Here is a 22,398-nt window from a genome sequence, read left to right on the forward strand (position 1 = left end):
GCTCTTGAAAAAGGTTTCCCACCAGATAATGAAACTAACTTCATTCTTTTCAACATTAACCTCAGAAGTATCTGCAACAAAATTTGTAATATCCATGCATGTCTAGGTTTTTACTCCCCAGACATTCTAATCGCCACCAAGACCTGGCTAAAACAAACAATAACTGACAACGAAATTATTCCCTCAGCTTTTAACATACTCAGAATGGACAGATATCTTAAAAGAGCAGGTGGGATTGCTATTATTTATTAAAAATAAATAAATAAATTAAAAAAAAATTAAAAAAAACTTAGCAATAACTCCAGTGCATCTAAATATCCCAGAATTTAATAATGCTGAACTTCTGATCGCATACCTCAAAATCAACCGAAATACATCTATATGTATCTCAGCAATATACATCCCATCAGGCAACATTAACAGAGTCAAAATATCCTACAATGAATATCTGACAACATCCTTCAGGAAACCTTCATCTTAGGCGACCTTAATATAGACTGGCAATCCATAAAGGGCAGCAAATCGAAGGACTCAATTCTCCTATTTGGCTTCACCCAACTAATAAGCTCTACCCCCAGAATCAACAAAAGCATTAACAGGCAGCCCACACTAGACTGGATATTGACAAACAAACCCCATAATATAAAATCTTCTGGTTGCTTATCAGATACTATAAGTGACCACCTCCCAACCTATGTAATCAGATAACAACATGGGTCACCCAAACAAATAATCTATAAACAAGTATGCAATTTAACCACATTTGACAAAAGACAAATTTTTACAGCCTTTTCCCACTACAACTGGGATGTATTAAGAGTAATGCCCCTAGAAGAAGCAGTTACTCATTTTGATTACACCTTCCTAAAATTACTAAATGATTTAACACCTGTTATGGCAAGAAGGGTAAAATGTAATACAGTGCTATGGCTGACAAAAGGCACAACATGCCTACCAAAATTTTAAATATCTCACAAACCATACCAAGATCCTTCTTAAATCTGACAAGAATCCATACTACAGTAATCTCAAAAAAAAAAAAAAAAATAGCACCAAAACAACCTCAAACTATTTTGGTCCTCTCTAAATAAACTATTACATCCCAGCCATACCACTATACCCTGTCTTTCTGCTTTCAGCAACAAAGAGTCCACTGCCACTCAGTTCAATGCTCATTTTATCCAGTCAGTTCTATCATTAATCAATGACTACATCACTTCACCCCTCCAACTTCCATCTGTTCTCGAAAGCAACACACTGTCTTTTAAGTGTTCAGCCCATCCCAACATCAACCATAAAAAATTGCTTTACCTTTAAAAATTCACAACACACTTGTGCGACTTGTTTACTTACCCGACTTGAAATGTCAGATACGGCAACGTCAAATGCTCAGAATTGCAAGGCTGGTACTTAAAGAAAGTCAACAGTGAGGAAATGTCAACTTTGAGTGAAACAACCTTATTTCTGGGTTTCTGCTATGAATGTTATGCAGGGGGGCAACCCCCACTGCACACCCCATGTAGAGGGCTGCATCCCCCACCCTCTGCTACTTATATAAAATAACTATTTTATGGCACTACAGTGAGGGAAAGGTGCATTTCCCAATCCTCACTATAGAGCGATCTCCACTCAAAATGCCAAATTCGTAACAGCAAATTCACACTAGTATTCGCTGTTGTGAGTTCGCACTTTTTCTTTCGCTAATACGTATTTTTGAAAAGATACTTTCTCACATATGTGCATTGCTCAAGTCAGCCACGACATTTTAAAGGTAAATCAAAAAATTACTAGCCTTTCTTGTCTCCATTCTAATCAAATGGTCAGTAACTGAAAACTATGTCCCAATCATCTGGAAAAAAATCCATTATTATACCCCTTCACAAAGGAGATATTTCATTAGAGTTAACGGACTATAGAACTATTGCTATCCTATAACCCCATTCTAAAATCATTGGAAAATGCATTCATTCTCAACTTATGAAACATACAACAAAACACAACCTCCTCTCCAACATCCAGCACGGTTTCAGGCCTAACCACAGTACTACAATTGCCCTCCTCAATTTCACCAAAATGGTAAACCAATATAGAAATTAGGGCAATGTTGTTTCTTCACTTTTCCCTGACTTTTCCAAAGCATTTGACACAATGTCTGAACAAAATCTCCTCTCTAAATTTGCATTACTAGGTATCACTTGCCTTTTCCTGTCCTGGTTTCACAGTTATTTATGCAGTTGTCAGCAGGCAACTAAATGGCAACAAAACCCTTCAGAATTTCAACAAATATCTGTTGATGTTCACCAAGGGTCAATACTCAGTCCCCTTCTATTTTATATTTTCATAAATAAACTTCATACCGCTACAACACTTGCCACTCTCATACAATATGCTGAGGATTCAACCCTTATCTGTTCTGCCCCATCCATAACAAAATTATAGTAAATCACTCAAAAATGTTTCACTGACATAAAAATATGGTTAAAACATTCTAGCTTGCTGCTCAACACCAAAAAAACAACACCTTAAACAGAAACACACATTCATATTATCTCAAGTAATAACTCAAAAATAGAAACCATAAGCCAAACTAAATTATTCAGAATCATGATAGCTCCATCCATCCTCAACCAACCTCAAATATAATCACCACATACTTCACTTTATCAAGAAAACTCACCAAAAACTCATCTTCTTCTGTAGGGCTAAACACTACCTGATGGATCAAGCAAGGATTACCTTAGCAGCAACATACCTCCTTCCTTCTCTGTTACATGCTTCCCATAGTCTTACAAATATCAACACTGTATAAAACTAAACTAGCCTCCTGCTTCTACAAAATAACTAAATTTGCAACCAGCCAACTTATAAACACACCATTGCCTTGCATTAAAACAATTAAACTGGCTTGAACTCCTAAACCAGTTGAAATACTCACAAATAATCATTGCCCACAACCTGCTGTACTCTCCAGACAAATGCCCAGCATTACAAAATACTCTACAGTATAGTTCACCCACAAGAGACCTTCACTCTAGCAATAAACCTTTACTTTGTATCAGTAAGATATTGCTCTACAGCACTGTTCACCCACTAGAGACATTCGCTGTAGTAATAAACCTTTACTTTGTATCAGTAAGATATTACTCTACAGCACTGTTCACCCACTAGAGACATTCGCTGTAGTAATAAACCTTTACTTTGTATCAGTAAGATATTACTCTACAGCACTGTTCACCCACTAGAGACATTCGCTGTAGCAATAAACCTTTACTTTGTATCAGTAAGATATTACGTTACAGCACTGTTCACCCACTAGAGACCTTCACTCTAGCAATAAACCTTGACTTTGTATCAGTAAGATATTACGTTACAGCACTGTTCACCCACTAGAGACCTTCACTGTAGCAATAAACCTTGACTTTGTATCAGTAAGATATTACGTTACAGCACTGTTCACCCACTAGAGACCTTCACTGTAGCAATAAACCTTGACTTTGTATCAGTAAGATATTCAACACCACTGGGGACTCTCTTCACTGTTATTATGTGTCAAAACTCTGGAATGAAATCTCCACACATTTAAAACAGAGAATTAAACAGTTCAAAACTAAAGCAGTCTTCTTGTTCACCTGAGTAGCTTTGCTCATATTACTTTTCTCCATCTCTTGCAGCCACTTTGCTTTCCAGTCTTTTTGTACCTATCACTCCTCCTCATACTGCACTTATTTCTAAACTCTTACTTACCTCCTTCTGTCACAGCCCACCACTAGCTACAATTATTCTATTTCTATACATTTATCCACATGCTCATTTATATAGCTTCTTTTTTCATATCTCTCTTATAATTCTTTAAGCTATGTTCTACTTGTCTATCTGTAAATTATTACTAAACTCAAAAACACGCCAGTATGATCTTTTCCTGCAGCCATCATGCTATAAATATATTAATTGTTGCTGTATATTTCTCTATTCAATAATTAGCCAATTTATGTTAATTTGTATCTTGTTTTTTGTTTTAAAATGTTAAGTTTGTGTAAGAAATATTTAAAATTTTAAAAAATTGTGTAAATAAGCTCACATGTAGATGTTTCACCCTGCAATTATAAATGAACATCATGTGTAACTTAAATGTGAAGCTTTTCTCCCCATTTCTCTGCTGAAAATGGGTTTTGCCCAGATGGACTTTTTCCAGACAACAACAAATTAATTAATTAATAAATAACGGAATCATAATCTGATGTTAGAGAAGCTAATACTTGCTTCATTTGAAGCACCTCATCTGGCTGACTTGAGGTTTTTAACATGGAAAGCTGTTTTAGTGATTGCTCCGTCATCTTCATTAAGAGTATGTGAGTTGCAGGCTCTGATAGTGAGTCAGCTCTAGCTCCTTACCCACAGAGACAAGGTTTCTTTGAGATGTAACCCTTCCTGTGTGCCTAAAGACGTATCCAAGTTTACTTTAAGCCAATTATAATTCTCCTCATTCTCTTTCTCGAACCTAGAAACGAAGGAGAAAGGATGCTACGTACCTTGGGTGTCCACAGACACCTCTGGTACTATCTTCAAAGAATGAAATCTGTCACATATACAGACCAGATGTTCATTTCTAGTGAAGTTAAGAAGAAGTAGGGACAACCTGTGTCAAAACAGACTATTTCTAAATGTTTGCCTCAGGCTATTACCTTTTGTTATTCTCGCCATAACAAATCTATTCCAAGCAGGATCAGGCACCACCGTGCCATAGCCTTAGCTTCATCTATGGCGGTTTGGAAAGGGCTGGCTTCTAGTATTTTAGAAGCAGCAATTTGGTCCTCTGTGCATACTTTTACAATGCACTACAAGCATGAGTCCTTTTCTAGGTCTAGACCAGGCTTTGCTAGGTCATTCTCCGGAGGCTCGTGGACCCTTCTCCTTCTGTGTCCCAAATATAGTTAGCTGTAGTAATCTACGAATGTAGCTAATGCTATTGTGGTAGTGATCAATATGATGAACATAGTACAGGTGTGTAAGTAAACGTGCCATAACAGTAGATGCTCAAATGATCACTGCTGCAGTAGCCACTCCCTTCTTCCACCCCCTTTGTGTTTTTTGATTTTTGCCACCGTGTGTGTGTGTGTGTGTATATATATATATATATATATATATATATATATATATATATATATATATTTCTACTGCTAGATATGTCACCTGAGGGCTAAACCTCTCTCTCTCAGATGGAATGAAAGCTCTGAAGGGCTTACTAGTCAAACCTTTGTTTTTAGGTAGCCTGAGCTGGCTGACTGTTTGGGCACAAGAACAATGCCCTGAAGCTTTGAAAGTTGGCGGGCTGCTATATCCATAGCAGGATTTAAGCCATATATCTAAGACTACTACATCAGTGATCGTTTGAACATGTACTGCTATGGTGAGTTTACTTACATGATTGTACTTTCATTTTTTTTCTGACACTGCTGCTTGTAACCTTTGACCTTCTTCTTTCCTGCTTGAAAACTCTGAAGGTCGGTGCCTAGATATCCTTTTTTGTGCTTACATGCTCACATACTGGAGCAGACATACAATGCATTTAGAATGTGTCCAAACCTTTAGTTGACTAGACAAATGTCATATCTTTGGCAGGGTATGTCTGGTACAGTTATATCTTGCTGTAATAATGATCTTTTCTAAGATCTACTGCTGTGGTAAGTTAACTTGCACAGCTGTATTATACCATCAATAACTAATCTAAGTACAAAGGGAACTGCAGATCTCAGTAGCTGTTGATGATGACTATGAACTGGCATGGAAGAAAAAATAATCTATTTTAACAAAAACAACAATGGCAATGATTTAAGCAACAGACCTACCAGCAGCAACAATAACAAAATTTGTAAACAAATAACAACAGCATGTAAGGCAGTGTAGTAAAGCTAAGAGAAACGAGGAGTTGCTATAAACAAACAGCAGCAGTGGTAGTATGCAGTTCAGCAGAACGTAGAGCCAAGTTACAATGCCAGTAGCAAGCTTTAGCAACTGTGCAAACTAGTTGAGGAACCAAGGTGAATATAGGGAATGTTATATAACAGATATAAACAATTTAAAACAAACTATGTGCACATGTATAGTGCAACAAGGCCTGGAGCTGTACATATTGTAGCAAAGTCAAATCAGATTAGATCTGACCAGAGTCCATTAGCAGTGAGCAGTAAGGAAATGCAGTAAAGAGCAGTCCAGTGAAATATAGCAGCAGTACCTGCTCTTCAGCACAGTTTACACATTACACTAAAATGTTATAGCCAATCAGAAAACACAACAGTATATTAAGCAGAAAATTACAAAACACCAGCAAATGTCTTTATACTTGTCCCAAACAAACAAAACTCTGACATATAAACAGTAACACACTTTAAAGCCCAGACTTTAATTCTTTAAATTAAAGAAAATAAATAAAAACTTCACTGATGTCTCTTGAACCAGTAGGAATATTAGGACTATTTTTTGGCTATTCTTCTCAATATTCCCATCTGGTTTGAAGTACCACGTGCTGTCTTTATTACAAATGATATTGTAAATGTATAGTGGTTTTACTTAGTTATTTCTTTATTCCTATTGATATCTAAATAGATTATATTTATTTATTCTTGAGCCTCTGTATCTTTGCTATACTTGTACATGATATATTGATGTTCCTAGCATTCTATTTCTTTTGGCAAGTTTTATGTTACCACATGACCTAAATCTGCTTCCATATAGTGCCGTCAGCATACCATATGCGATTGCATGTTGCGATACAGCAGCTATACTCATTTAATAGCACACGTGTCAGCTTGTTATGGTTATGACTGAAGCTCTTATATGACTCAGTGTGTATGTGTGTGTGTGTGTGTGTGTGTGTGTGTGTGTGTGTGTGTGTGTGTGTGTGTGTGTGTGTGTGTCTGTGTGTGTGTGTTTGTGTGTGTGTGGGGGGGGGGGTTGTGGTATGCTTGGTGGATGTGGGAATGCTAAACTACCATGGTAATTTGTTTTCTTAGGAACTGAGGAAATACAGAAGGAGCTAGCGGCCTTTCGTGGATGGGGTGTGACTTCAAGGTGTGCTTGCAGCTTCAGATATGTGTATATTAGGCTGTGCTGAGAGCAATGAAATACCCTGCTGGGGGCATAGCTCTTCCCTTCTCTTATACTTGAAAGTACATTACTTTAGGTAGTATTTGGTGTGGCTGCTGGCAATTTGACATTTATGATTTATTAGTTATGCACTTCTGGTTTAATATTAGTTTTGTTGCGCAATTCAGTTATATTTTCTAACACAAGTAGATTTGATGTTCTGCTGAGTCAGACAGCCAGAAATCAGTTTCAGACACTTGGTTGGGACAGCATTAATATTTTTCCTAACAAATTTAGTTTTATTTGAACAAGTGTGTCTGTATCATTGTGTTAAACAGGTAAGTTAGCCTGTTTCAGCAGTAGACCTTTTCAGTTACACTGTACAATTTCTACACACAATGAAGACATCAATTATTTATGCATTTAATGTTTTAACTGGGTAGGTGGGTTTGTCAGCAGACCCTTTTCATCTAAAAAAAACAGGTTTAACACAGCTGATAGCATGCTGAGTAAAATAAGAAACAAATGATCATATATTTTCAATGAAAGATGAGGATATAAAATCTTATACAATTATTGATGTGAAGAGGGCTAACATACATTCTATAGATGCAAATGAAATTTATACTTATTATGAAGAATAGAAAAAAAAAACAATATGATCAATTATAGTTCAATATGATTAGATAAACAATAATTATATATTTATATACAGAGTGTATACAAACATATTTTGCCATGTACAGGTTAAGTGAGTCTGATGAGTTGTTAGCAATTTTCTCTAAAACAACTGCATGTGCTTTCACTCGTGAGGTGCTTATGTGTATGTTTTAGGTCTTGAAAGAAAGACTGGTGTTGTCATGTCATTTCTTTGGGTAGGTTTTTCCAAATGGAGGGTTGTAGATGTGAAAAGAATTTTCTTTTCTATTATACGTTTGACTAGAAGAAAGATAAGTATAACATCATCATCATCCTCGCCATAGCTTAAATGGAAAGGTCATTTCATTAATCATAGTTTAGTTCTTAGAGGAAGGCAATATTCTAGTCTTGGTATTTTGAACAGAAGGCAACTCAAGGGAAAGAAGCCCTATTAATTACAGATAGCCAACCAAGCCCCTAAATGAGATTACAGTCTAAAAGAAGCCCTATTAATTACAGGTAGCCAACCAAGCCCCTAAACGAGATTACAGTCTAAAAGAAGCCCTATTAATTACAGGTAGCCAACAAAGCCCCTGAATGAGATTACAGTCTAAAGAAGCCCTATTAATTACAGGTAGCCAACCAAGCCCCTAAATGAGATTACAGTCTAAATGAAGCCCTATTAATTACAGGTAGCCAACCAAGCCCCTAAATAAGATTACAGTCTAAAAGAAGCCCTATTAATTACAGATAGCCAACCAAGACCCTACATGAGATTACAGTCTAAAAGAAGCCCTATTAATTACAGGTAGCCAACCAAGACCCTACATGAGATTAGAGTCTAAAAGAAGCCCTATTAATTACAGGTAGCCAACCAAGCCCCTAAATGAGATTACAGTCTAAAAGAAGCCCTATTAATTACAGGTAGCCAACCAAGCCCCTAAATGAGATTACAGTCTAAAAGAAGCCCTATTAATTACAGATAGCCAACCAAGCCCCTATATAACATTACAGTCTAAAAGAAGCCCTATTAATTCCAGGTAGCCAAACAAGACCCTAAATGAGATTACAGTCTAAAAGAAGCCCTATTAATTACAGATAGCCAACCAAGCCCCTAAATGAGATTACAGTCTAAAAGAAGCCCTATTAATTACAGATAGCCAACCAAGCCCCTAAATGCGATTACAGTCTAAAAGAAGCCCTATTAATTACAGGTAGCCAACTAAGCCCCTAAATGCGATTACAGTCTAAAAGAAGCCCAATTAATTGCAGGTAGCCAACCAAACCCCTAAATGAGATTACAGTCTAAAAGAAGCGTTATTAATTACAGATAGCCAAACAAGCCCCTATATAAGATTACAGTCTAAAAGAAGCCCTATTAATTACAGATAGCCAGCCAAGCCCCTAAATGAGACTACAGTCTAAAAGAAACCCTATTAATTACAGGTAGCCAACCAAGCCCCTAAATGAGATTACAGTCTAAAAAACCCTATTAATTACAGGTAGCCAACCAAGCCCCTAAATGAGATTACAGTCAAAAAGAAGCCCTATTAACTACAGGTAGCCAACCAAGCCCCTAAATGAGATTACAGTCTAAAAGAAGCCCTATTAACTACAGGTAGCCAACCAAGCCCCTAAATGAGATTACAGTCTAAAAAAGCCCTGTTAATTACAGGTAGCCAACCAAGCCCCTAAATGAGATTACAGTCTAAAAGAAGCCCTATTAACTACAGGTAGCCAACCAAGCCCCTAAATGAGACTACAGTCTAAAAGAAGCCCTATTAACTACAGGTAGCCAACCAAGCCCCTAAATGAGATTACAGTCTAAAAGAAGCCCTATTAATTACAGATAGCCAACCAAGCCCCTAAATGAGATTACAGTCTAAAAGAAGCCCTATTAACTACAGGTAGCCAACCAAGCCCCTAAATAAGATTACAGTCTAAAAGAAGCCCTATTAATTACAGATAGCCAACCAAGCCCCTAAATGAGATTACAGTCTAAAAGAAGCCCTGGTAGCCAACCAAGCCCCTAAATGAGATTACAGTCTAAAAGAAGCCCTATTAATTACAGATAGCCAACCAAGCCCCTAAATGAGATTACAGTCTAAAAGAAGCCCCATTAATTACAGGTAGCCAACCAAGCCCCTAAATGTGATTACAGTCTAAAAGAAGCCCTATTAATTACAGATAGCCAACCAAGCCCCTAAATGAGATTACAGTCTAAAAGAAGCCCTATTAATTACAGGTAGCCAACCAAGCCCCTAAATGAGATTACAGTCTAAAAGAAGCCCTATTAATTATAGGTAGCCAACCAAGCCCCTAAATGAGATTACAGTCTAAAAGAAGCCCTATTAATTACAGGTAGCCAACCAAGCCCCTAAATGAGATTACAGTTTAAAAGAAGCCCTATTAACTACAGGTAGCCAACCAAGCCCCTATATAAGATTACAGTCTAAAAGAAGCCCTATTAATTACAGGTAGCCAACCAAGCCCCTAAATGAGATTACAGTCTAAAAGAAGCTATATTAATTACAGGTAGCCAACTAAGACCCTAAATGAGATTACATTCTAAAAGAAGCCCTATTAATTACAGGTAGCCAACCAAGCCCCTATATAAGATCACAATATAAAAGAAGCCCTATTAATTACAGGTAGCCAACCAAGCCCCTAAATGAGATTACAGTGTAAGTGTGTGAGTATGTTAGTAGTTCAAATTTGAAGTTCTTGTGTTAAAAAGAAAAAAAATTGTTGTCACCTGTTTTCAGATTTCTTCACAAAACATTTAGCAGCAATTTATTTACAGTTTAATTGTTGCATCTCTCTTCATGCCATGAAAACAAAGCTGTCTGAAGTAGAAAACATTGACCTTAGCTTTGCCAGTGTATACTTGTAATGGTGGAAGTCCATTCACATGCAAACACTCTGCAGCTACTGGGAGAGCTTCATCAGGTTTATGTATGCCTACTGCTGCGTAATAGTACCTTGTATAACAGCCTTATGCATCTGTATATGATACATCAGAGCATTTTTTATACCTATTACTTGCTGTATACAATTTTCTTTGTGATACTACAATGCTGGGCTTCCTGTACTCAGAATTACATTGTTGCCCTAGCTTTTGATCCACATTTTCACAATTTCTCAGCCAGTTTACTAATATGAAGGAGAAATTTATCTAAGTCAAAATTTCCGTTTGAATTATTCATGATTAAAGGGAATGTGCTGTGATCTCGTTGTACATAATATAGAAGATTATGAGTGGGTCTCCGATCATAACCGCATTATTATGTGCTTAAGATATGGATGCCAAGAAATTGGCATCTATGTCAAGCACACATAATAAGCCAATTATGATGAGCAACATGATCCTAATTCTTTGTAGCCCATGGAGCTTTATCTGTTCCATGTTCTACTTTTTAGAAGGAAAAAAAGAGAAAGTGCAGGATCATGAAGTGTTTTACCAGCTTTGAAAGATAGTGATGTGCTTAGTAATGCCAAAGACACAGCAGCAGCAGCTAGTGAAGTGCTTAGCAGTGCCAAACAAACAGCAGCAGCAGCTGGTGAAGTGCTTAGCAGTGCCAAACACACAGCAGCAGCCAGTGAATTGCTTAGCAGTGCCAAAACACAGCAGCAGCAGCTGGTGAAGTGCTTAGCAGTGTCAAACACACAGCAGCAGCAGCCGGGGAAGTGCTTAGCAGTGCCAAACACACAGCAGCAACAGCAGCCAGTGAAGTGCTTAGCAGTGCCAAACACACAGCAGCAGCATCCAGTGAAGTGCTAAGCAGTGCGAAACACACAGCAGCAGCAGCATGCCTTTAGATAATGGAGGGGCCAAAGAATCAAAATCAGGAGCAGCTTTTAATTATTTCTTATTTACTTAAGAATTTAATACAACAACAACTTTAGTATCAAGATGCATTTTCTGAACAATAAGAAATACGAACATTTAATGTCTGGTATTTATGACTGACTGTAATCCTCTGTGATTTACAAGAAAAATTCAAACATTTTTGAGGGATGGAGCAAAAGCATGAGACAAACTCAGGAACAGTTAAGCATGAACTGCAGGCAGAAGCAATGTTGTTTTACCTTCTTCTGCTGTTCTTTGCCAATTGGCACTGTCCACCATTAGTTCCTAGCCAAGACCTGATTGTAACTGCTTTTAGGGAAGTGCAAATGTCAAATAAATAAATAATAAATAAATTAATATTTGTTAAACACCCCAAGTGCTGTTATAATTAGATCTTGTACTTGGAAAAGTGTTAATACGTTTATCTTTTTCCTGATATCAGAGCACAGTTCAGGTGCTTGCTTACTAATTACAATAAACTCCCGCAGCTGATGAAGTTTCATTCATCCACACTTTTCCTCATGCTCCACTCCTTGAAGTCTGATGTCTTAAATAAGTAGGGATGCTTAGAACTAAAGCCAGAACAAGAAAGAGAAAGAGAGAGAAAGTAAGACTGTGTGCACAAAAAGGTCATCATCCGTAGAGGAAGAGAGGGTCGCTGTCATTGTTAATTTTGATCTGTTTTCAAGACAACCTCTGATGAGCATAGCAGATTCATGAATCAGTGTACTTAATCATACTGAACCGTGCTCTTTCTTTCTGATTCTGTACCTTAGCATAATATGTCCTTCATCTGTATCATCAATGCAAACTCTGATATCCATATTTTCTTTTATCCGTGATCCCCAAAGTACATTATTTTCCCTTTTCCAAATAATCAGTCCAGTCACACATTATGTATTGCCTTTCTTTAAACTAATTGACAAGGCAACCTGTGTAAGTAATTAAGGTCAGTCTAATATTTTCCTCTGTTTCTCATTTGTGTCGCTCAACTGCTGTGAATTTTGCATACTCCTATGAATTTTTTTGTAGCTAGATTTACCCTTTGTGAGTTTATCCTTTCCCTGCTCACACATAGTTTTGGAACACTAAATTAATGAGAAAGAATTCTTAAAAATAACAGGTACAACAACCCCCACGGCCTTAGATATAACGTTTATTGTATGAAGCAAGAAACTGCAGCTTGTTCATGCCATTTGCTTGGTGCTTTCTTGCCCACGCTGTACATTTTGAGCATTTTTTGCAGGGGCAGAGAAATATGTACTTCCCAGTAAATCAGCATAACTTACTGAATTTACATAGCTGTCATCTCTATGTTTTTAAAGTTCATCACTGATCACCTCGCTTGTCTGGAAAATTAGAGTCTTTAGTCATTTATTTTCAAGGGCATAGACTGTTGACTTATTAGTGTCTGTGTTCAGAGGATTAAATTGTGATTACAGCATTATAATTTCCCTGCAGTGTGAACAGAGTTGGAGTGAAATAATGCAGACTATATAAAACAGAAGTGTGTTGTATAATTAGTGGTGTTTAGTGAAAGTTAAAACTAGATTAGAAAAGGAGAGAATTTTCCCTAGTTTTCTTAAAATTTGGTGTGGGATTTTAACATTCATTTGAAATGAAGTCACACTCACAAACTCACTTTATGTCTCTCAAGCAGCTGATAGATTTCACAGTCATGACAAGAGTCCATTCTTTTTTACAATTAAGTGGCAGCATTTGTAGTTTGTGCCATTCGTAGTTAGTGCGTGCCTACAACCAATGACCTTTTAACTTAAAAAAAAAAATGTCTACTAGAGTAAAATATGTTACTACAACTGCAGAACTAGCTGTAGCAGAAACTTTCTTTGCTTACTTAGTACAAGCATCAGATGTTTGCCTTAGAGGCCACTCTGGCTCTTTAAAAGCCAGTGTGTTATGTGTAGGCTGTATCACTTGAGCTATTGTGTCTGACTACAAGAAATTCAAGGAAAAAGTGGGGGAGTAGAGGCGGGGCTCATTATAACTGTATGTGCTGTTTCACGGACTACAGAAGGCCATCTGAAGACCGAGTGTGGAAAGGTAGTAAAGACCAAGAGAGTAAAAAGCAGAGGAAGTAAGGACCTACTAAAGGGGATGTATAATGACATACTGCAACAAAGGAATTTAACAGCTTTTAAATACTTTTAAGAAGAAAAAATCAGTATTAGAGGAAAAGGTGAGCATAGTTTCTCCACACCATAATGATTTAATTACGTATTTAGTGTAGATTTAATTACATATTTAGTATTTAGTGTAGATTTAATTACGTATTTAGTGTAGTGCTTTTTAAGAGGGATGCATTTGTAAATGAAAAGCCCTTGCTTCATGCCTAGGGGTAATCTAATGGATAGATAATTCAGTTTACATTGCTGAGAGACTGGAAGTGCTGAGAGGTAGTCCCATGGATAAACTGAAATTTGTTTGCTAAGAATTAGTCTCATGAACTGGAGTTAATACTGTATTAAAATGTGCTGTACTCTTTACATCAGATATGTCTTTGTTGCCTGAGAACTATGTCAGAAACAACTGCTACCATCATAAAAGCCTTTAAACCTTTTAAATCTACTTCGTCATGAGGAAGAAACAGCAGCCTCATGTGTGGGAACTCTGCAACATCCGAAGTTTTTTTTTTTGCAGGTAAACACCTGCTCACAAGTGATACAAAACTCCTTGTTAGTTGTATCCAGAACAGTGTAATTCATTACAGAAGGCCTCCTACGGTTGACAAAGGTTTTGTTACAGAAAAAAATACTGGATGACCATTACCTCTTTATTTATTTATTTACAATTTGCTTGCTGAGTAGGTGAGCAGGTCTACTGACTCATGACCCAGGTACAAGATATTACAATAGAAGCTAAGAGAAAACATTTTTGTACAAGTTACAGATGCATATGTGCAAGTTACAGTTAAGACGTACCACAGAGGTATTTTTGAGGAATTTGAATTTATAAGCATAGAGGAATTGCTGTAGGGAATATGAATACAGTAGCAGAAATGTGGGGGGATTACAGTCCAATGCAGGTATTACTAGGCTGAATATTCTGTATATACAAGATTCATGTGATAATAGAACACGATAGTAAACTACAGCACACTTGAACAATTCCCACCAGATAATACAAGAAACATGCATCAAGTATTTAACATATATACACCAGGCATTGTTATGTGTAGATGTTTTTACCCAGACTTTAGCCAGTATCATAGAAGAAAATGCATTTTGACTGTTGAAACAGTTAGTCTTTCAAACTTTTTCTGAAATTCTGTTATTTTTCACAACTGACTGCAGATGATTTCATCGGACAGGTCCTATTCTAAGAGAATGCTTTTTCACCTTTTACCAGTTTAGATCTACATCTGCCTGAAATAACAGTACAAGGAGGACAGGAACTCAGCGTAAGGGGTTTGAATGTCAGTGTCCATACCAGCAGGATAGCTCGGTTTGATAAAGGTAGCCAATGATTTTTGTGCAGTATATGCCACAATGCTGTGTCCTGCTATCTACAAGTATAGAAAATCTCTAGATTTCAGATTCTACATTCAGAAGTTATTGTGTGTTGTGTGCTGAATACAAGCTAATGACTGGCGGCTATATTCCTGTTTAGGGATTAAAACTTTTTTGCATATGAATGTCCTTGCAGCAGGGGAGAAGAAATGTGAGATACAATAGCATAGTTTTAGCTGCTTAAGTACTTTTAGTGACCCTCTGCATGAGCATTGAAGTTGAGGGTTAAGAGTGATTCCAAGAGTTAAGAAGACGGGCTTTGCTTGTTACAGCTATCACATAGTGTGAGGTTTTGAGGTAAATATATTGTAGTCTACATAGCCTGTTCAAACTAAAAAAAAAGACAGCCTATGATACTGATCTGGTCTACTTAAGGCACACATGACCAAATAATCAACTCAGATTATCTGGTCAGAGTTTGACTATGGATGCCATTATGTATTGTGCAGTAAAAGCAGATGTCATTTATAACGCATCAAAATGAAATTAGTGTATTATCTAAATGGTAATATCATGTCTGAAAATGAGTCAGCTGATATATTTTGAACCAAGGTATTCATATCTGTCAGCCTAAACAGATAAACTTTCACTTGCACTTAATAGATGCAACATGTAGGTCATCACTCTAATTTGCAAGTGATGTGACCATTTTTGTGGCGCAACATTTTGTTACCTTTGTGACCTCACTGAGTGTGACATTACTGCTTCTCACTAAAATGTCTCTGGTGGTGGGCATATCACTCTGCTGGGATTCTGGTACGGGTTTAGTGCACTAGTAATGTTTCTCACTAACATGCCTCTGATGGTTGGCAAATTGCTCTGCTGTGATTCTGGTATGGGTTTAGTGCATCAGTAATGCTTCTCACTAAAATGCCTCTAGTGGTGGGCAGGTTGCTCTACTGTGATTCTGGTACGGGTTCAGTGCACTACTCACTAAAATGTCTCTGGTGGTTGGCAGATTGCTCTGCTGTGATTCTGGTATGGGTTCAGTGCACCAGTAATGCTTTTCACTAAAATGTCCCTGGTGGTGAGCAGATTGCTCTGCTGTGATTCTGGTACGGGTTCAGTGCACTACTCACTAAAATGTCTCTGGTGGTTGGCAGATTGCTCTGCTGTGATTCTGGTATGGGTTCAGTGCACCAGTAATGCTTTTCACTAAAATGTCCCTGGTGGTGAGCAGATTGCTCTGCTGTGATTCTGGTACAGGTTCAGTGCCTCAGTAATGCTTCTCACTAAAATGCTGATAGTGGTGGGCAGGTTGCTCTACTGTGATTCTGGTACGGGTTCAGTGCACTACTCACCTAAATGTCTCTGGTGGTTGGCAGATTTCTCTGCTGTGATTCTGGTACGGGTTTAGTACATCAGTAATGCTTCTCACTAAAATGCCGATAGTGGTGGGCAGATTGCTCTGCTGTGATTCTGGTATGGGTTCAGTGCACTACTCACTAAAATGTCTCTGGTGGTTGGCAGATTGCTCTGCTGTGATTCTGGTATGGGTTCAGTGCACCAGTAATGCTTCTCACTAAAATGTCTCTGGTGGTGAGCAGATTGCTCTGCTGTGATTCTGGTACAGGTTTAGTGCATCACTAATGCTTTTCACTAAAATGTCTCTGGTGGTGGGACTGGGAAGATCGCTCTGCTGTGATTTTGGTATGGGGTCAGTGCACCAGTAATGCAGCAGAATGATGCTCAGCAATCTAAATTAGACCTTTTCCACATTGCTAGCACAATCACTGATGCTGAGTAAAAAATGCAAAGTGATCAGAAGGGAAAAAGCTTTAACAAAAACAATCTGCATCATTTTTCTGCTCATTTAACTTGCACTTACTTGAAGGTTTCAATTGGCATGTATTTTCATGTCACTCCAGGAAGAGAAATCAGTAGATGGACATATAGGTAGGAAAAAGATCCAAAAACACAAAGGTTATGGCAAAACAAGCTTTCATTTGTGGCTGAAAACAGTGTGGGGCAGACTTTCTCCTTAGAAGAGAGTGTTGTTCCATTCTGTTTTGGAATGTTTACTTAGGAACACTGCTGGAAAATCACCGATCTGAAGTACAAGTGAAACCATCTTGTGCTGTGTGGATTCCCTTTTAAAGCAGCTGTTGTTTTTGCTTGAAAGCTGAGAAGAGGTTTTCTTTGATTTCACTCATATACCACCATTCACATCACATGAGTAACAACATATGGGCAAAATGTACAAGGTTGTGATTCTTTCAAGCTGTCGAGTATTAATTGCTACAAGTGGCAATGAGCACACAATGAGCACACGTGTGCACACACACACACACACACACACACACACACACACACACACACATATATATATATATATATATATATATATATATATATATACATACACACATATATATACATACACACACACATACACACACACACACACACACACACACACACACACACACACATATATATATATATACACACACACACACACACACACACACACACACACACACACACACACACACACACACACATATATATATATATATATATACACACACACACACACACACACACACACACACACACACACACATATACACACACACACACACACACATATATATATATATATATATATATATATATATATATATATATATATATACACACACACACACACACACACACACACACATATATATATATATATCTACACACACACACACACACACATATATATATATATATATATATATACACACACACACGTATGCATGTGCATGCATGCAAGCTTGTCAGTGTGTGAATGTTTTGTTTTGATGGTGTATGTTTTCTCATATCAAAGAAAGAGTCGTGTATTAAATGTCAAAGCTCCTTCAAGTGCCATGCCTTTGTCTTTACATTCTTATTTTGCCAGGAGTTCCCTCATTTGCTAAGTTCACCAGTGCTGTCTCATTTCTCTCCTGCCCTCTGTGTGATCCTCATCCTCATATAATTAACAAAGAAAGAAAGAAAACTGTCAGCATGGTTAAAGTCTGGAAATACTTAACCAACTGCAGCTGGCTATGGCCAGACTATCTCGATGAACTGCTGGTCTAGCTGAGTCACCATGTTTCTTTGGAATCATTTGCACATAGCCTGACTTGTCCATTAAGGTGGCTTCTGGTATAGTATGTGGAAAATGTTATTGAGACAATATGCACAGCAGTTTGCAGGATGTACACAGCATGGACATTTTCTTCCAGTTATATTATACATCTGAACTATCTACTCTGTGAAGAATGACATCTGCATGTTTCCAGTGTTTTATTGCTCCATTGTGTTTCTATTATTTTTTTCTTGTGTAGATTATAGTTTTGGTTGTTCTGCATAACTGGAGAATTGCCTGGTATTCTTCATTTTTGTATGGTCAAGAATGACATCTGGACAATACATCATAATGATCTGAATGGGATGAGATGTGCAGTGCCTCATGTGAGCCAAGAAAACTTGAAATGAACTGCTGATTGCATATTGTAGTTTAGTAGTGTAACAGCGTAAAAGAGCATTACAGTTGCTTTTCGTTTCTTACAGTTTGTTGAACTTACTAGTTAGATGATTTACAGCCATATCAAACTCAGATGGAATAAAGGTGCAGTTTGCATAGTAACTCTAAATTACATAATTCTTTCTAGCACCATTTACCTGTGCAGTGATGAACTTTACGTAACCTGGTATAAATACTGTGGTGTAGTTATACAGGTTGCAGCCTGAAACAAGTAATAATGTTTAGTCATGCAGTGGCTGTGATTCATAGTGTGACACAGGTGCAGTAATGATGTTACACAGTAGCATCATATTAGCTTGTCTGAGTACAGGAAGAATTGTATTTATTTATTCATTTCATGCAGTATCCATTTTCACTGGAGCTGCAGAGAAAAAAAATCTCCTATATAAAATATAAACAGCAGATATTTGTAGGGTATGCACAACAGGCCAGACACAGAGAAAGATGCTGAAGCAAACATAAAGAATGATGATGACCACAGGATAGTTGGTGATTTCCTTTTCTTACTGCGAAAAAACAAAACATAATATATTCTGAACCTGGCTATTACTCAGGAATTGCCTCTGACACTGCACTTACATATCGACAACATAGTTAACAGTCATTGCAGAACTGAAGCTGACATGTAACCTTAATGGATTACCAAATACATACAGTGCGGTCACGTTGCTAAAGGGATTCTTGTTCCAAAACCTGAGTACACAATCTGTTTGCCATATACAGCCCCCAAAATATAAAGAAGCTTCAGAATACCCTTAACAAAGTATGCATGCTTCTAAATGTCACCGATGGTACACAACACCGCTTCTTGTTGAGGAAAACCACAAACTGGCTGCCAACTACTGAAAGGGCTAGATTGTGGTTTGCAACAGACTTACCAGTCACCAAACCTCATCTTCTGCTCTCCCTCCTCTGTTGCCAGTCAGCTGTCTGCATTCATAACTGTACTACCCTCTGAAATATGTCTGCATTCATAATGTACTACCCTCTGAAAGCTGTCTGCATTCATAATGTACTACCCTCTGAAAGCTGTCTGCATTCATAATGTACTACCCTCTGAAAGCTGTCTGCATTCATAATGTACTACCCTCTGAAAGCTGTCTGCATTCATAACTGTACTACCCTCTGAAAGCTGTCTGCATTCATAACTGTACTACCCTCTGAAAGCTGTCTGCATTCATAACTGTACTACCCTCTGAAATCTGTCTGCATTCATAACTGTACTACCCTCTGAAAGCTGTCTGCATTCATAATGTACTACCCTCTGAAAGCTGTCTGCATTCATAACTGTACTACCCTCTGAAAGCTGTCTGCATTCATAATGTACTACTCTCTGAAAGCTGTCTGCATTCATAACTGTACTACCCTCTGAAAGCTGTCTGCATTCATAACTGTACTACCCTCTGAAAGCTGTCTGCATTCATAACTGTACTACCCTCTGAAAGCTGTCTGCATTCATAACTGTACTACCCTCTGAAAGCTGTCTGCATTCATAATGTACTACCCTCTGAAAGCTGACTGCATTCATAACTGTACTACCCTCTGAAAGCTGTCTGCATTCATAATGTACTACCCTCTGAAAGCTGTCTGCATTCATAATGTACTACCCTCTGAAAGCTGTCTGCATTCATAACTGTACTACCCTCTGAAAGCTGACTGCATTCATAATGTACTACCCTCTGAAAGCTGTCTGCATTCATAATGTACTACCCTCTGAAAGCTGTCTGCATTCATAACTGTACTGCCCTCTGAAAGCTGTCTGCATTCATAACTGTACTACCCTCTGAACGCTGTCTGCATTCATAACTGTACTACCCTCTGAAAGCTGTCTGCATTCATAACTGTACTACCCTCTGAAAGCTGTCTGCATTCATAATGTACTACCCTCTGAAATCTGTCTGCATTCATAATGTGCTACCCTCTGAAAGCTGTCTGCATTCATAACTGTACTACCCTCTGAAATCTCAAAAGAATGGAAAATGCAGACTCCCTCAAGAGACCATCGCTTGTACAAGCTTCTGTGGAATGTCTTTTTCTTAAACTCATTCTTACAGTCTGGATCATCATTCCTGTAGCAGACATCCTCCTACACATTTACTTGCTTACAACACAATACTTAAGCATGTTTTATGCCTCATCATGGTATCTCATTTGGGACTACCATTCTAGTCTCTGTGTTTGATGTGGCTCTACCATTGCTTACCGCCTTTCTTTCTTAACTCTGCTCTACCTAACTATGCTATCTGCACTTTTCTGTTTCCTGCTTTCTCCTTTGCTTTTCTCCTGCTCTTTCTTCTCGCTTCATCTCCCCATTTTCTTTTCTCTATTACTCCCCCCATCTAGTTTTATCTCAGCTATACTTTGACTTTCCCTTTTGTTGTTGTCAGTAAACATAACTTCCATACAGAGTCATTTAATAATTTTGCACTGTACCGTTAACAGCCTCTTAAGCATGACGGATTATGCTTTCTTTTCCTCGTGTTTCTCCAATAATTGATATCACAAACTGTGACAATAGGAGGGACTGCCAGCCATGCCAGGGTGAAGTAGGGCAGTGGATGTATGACTTGTGCCAGCATAGCTAGCTGGAGTTTTGTAAATAATTATATGTCATTAGTATATCAAACTGATCTGTACAAATGCTTGTGCTGAAAATGTATTTGTGAGCTCTGCTTGTGTTAATTGTGTTAAAATGTATCAACAGTGCACCTTGCTAAAATGAAGAGAAATGTACATGTATTATGGTATCTGAATTAAATGTATATGTTTTTAGTAGAGGACACTAGCACAGCAAAGGTTAACCAGCTGGCTTAGTTTAAGAAAAAGAAGTGAAATGTAAACGAGCTATTAAATCATTGAAAGGCACCCCACAGTGGTGAGTAGGACTGGAGACGCTGGGTCTGGGACAGAACCTTGGTTCATTAGCTCAATGAAAAGATGGGAGGCCTCCAGGCACTGTCATAAACATTTGGATGTCTATTGCAGCCATCTATGTTCAATTTCTGTCTCAAACCTCAAAAGGAGATATTGTGGTAACCTAAAGTCAGGTGACCAGATGAGGTTATTCTGCATGTCATCTTGGATATTATATTTTACAGGGAGTAATCTCAGAGTATAGAGTATTCTGTTTGGGGCCCAACTAGAAAGACTGCTCATGTATTTCATCCTGCCTTGCCAAAGTAAATTAGTACGGAACAGTAAATTCTCTTAGATTCAGTCAGAAATATAGTGAAGTTTAGTTTAGAGACTGTTTTTCTTTATTTGTATGAGTCTGTCCATCAATGTTGTTTTCAATATTTTCTGTGATTTGAACTCTGTGGTTTACTGTGGATATACATATTTAGTATTTTCTTGTTCTTTTATTATTTATTATTAAATATATTTAAAATGTTCATTGTGGCTAGTCATTTTTCGATAATATTAACCTTCGAGAGTACTTATATTTATTTGGTGACACTGTGTGGACCACTCCAGAAGGCCTAGCCTTCTTGGTCTACTACTACCATTTGTATTAGTATTAATATTACACAATATAATTGGACACTCTTTATTAAGGGCCTTAGAGTAGCTGATTGTGGAGTGTCTGATGGCAGTGAATCTACCTTATAGTCTGGGCAGAAGGGAGCATAGCTAGTAAACCTGTGCCAGCCTTTTCCAGGTATGTGTGTGTATGTGTGTGTGTGTGTGTGTGTGTGTGTGTGTGTGTGTGTGTGTGTGTGTGTGTGTGTGTGTGTGTGTGTGTCAGCTGCTTGGGGCAGGGACATGAAGCACTGAGTTTA

General features: G+C 37.8%; 1 protein-coding gene across 6 annotated transcripts in view; it reads left to right on the forward strand.

Moving 5' to 3' along the window:
* PLEKHA4 (pleckstrin homology domain containing A4) overlaps positions 1 to 22,398 on the forward strand; it is a 2,050,101-nt gene that overhangs the window by 603,023 nt on the left and 1,424,680 nt on the right. Inside the window, exon 1 of one of the 6 annotated variants that reach the window (XM_044059473.1) lies at positions 13,614 to 13,769. The exons of the other annotated variants lie outside the window; for them this stretch is intronic. The gene's annotated coding sequence lies outside the window, so the exon portion shown is untranslated. Of the gene's footprint in view, positions 1 to 13,613; positions 13,770 to 22,398 lie in introns of those variants that run through there. 6 annotated transcript variants of the gene reach the window in all.

Source organism: Protopterus annectens, chromosome 17.part0 (assembly GCF_019279795.1).
Source record: "Protopterus annectens isolate FY-2018-M chromosome 17.part0, PAN1.0, whole genome shotgun sequence".
Classification (NCBI taxonomy): domain Eukaryota; kingdom Metazoa; phylum Chordata; order Ceratodontiformes; family Protopteridae; genus Protopterus; species Protopterus annectens.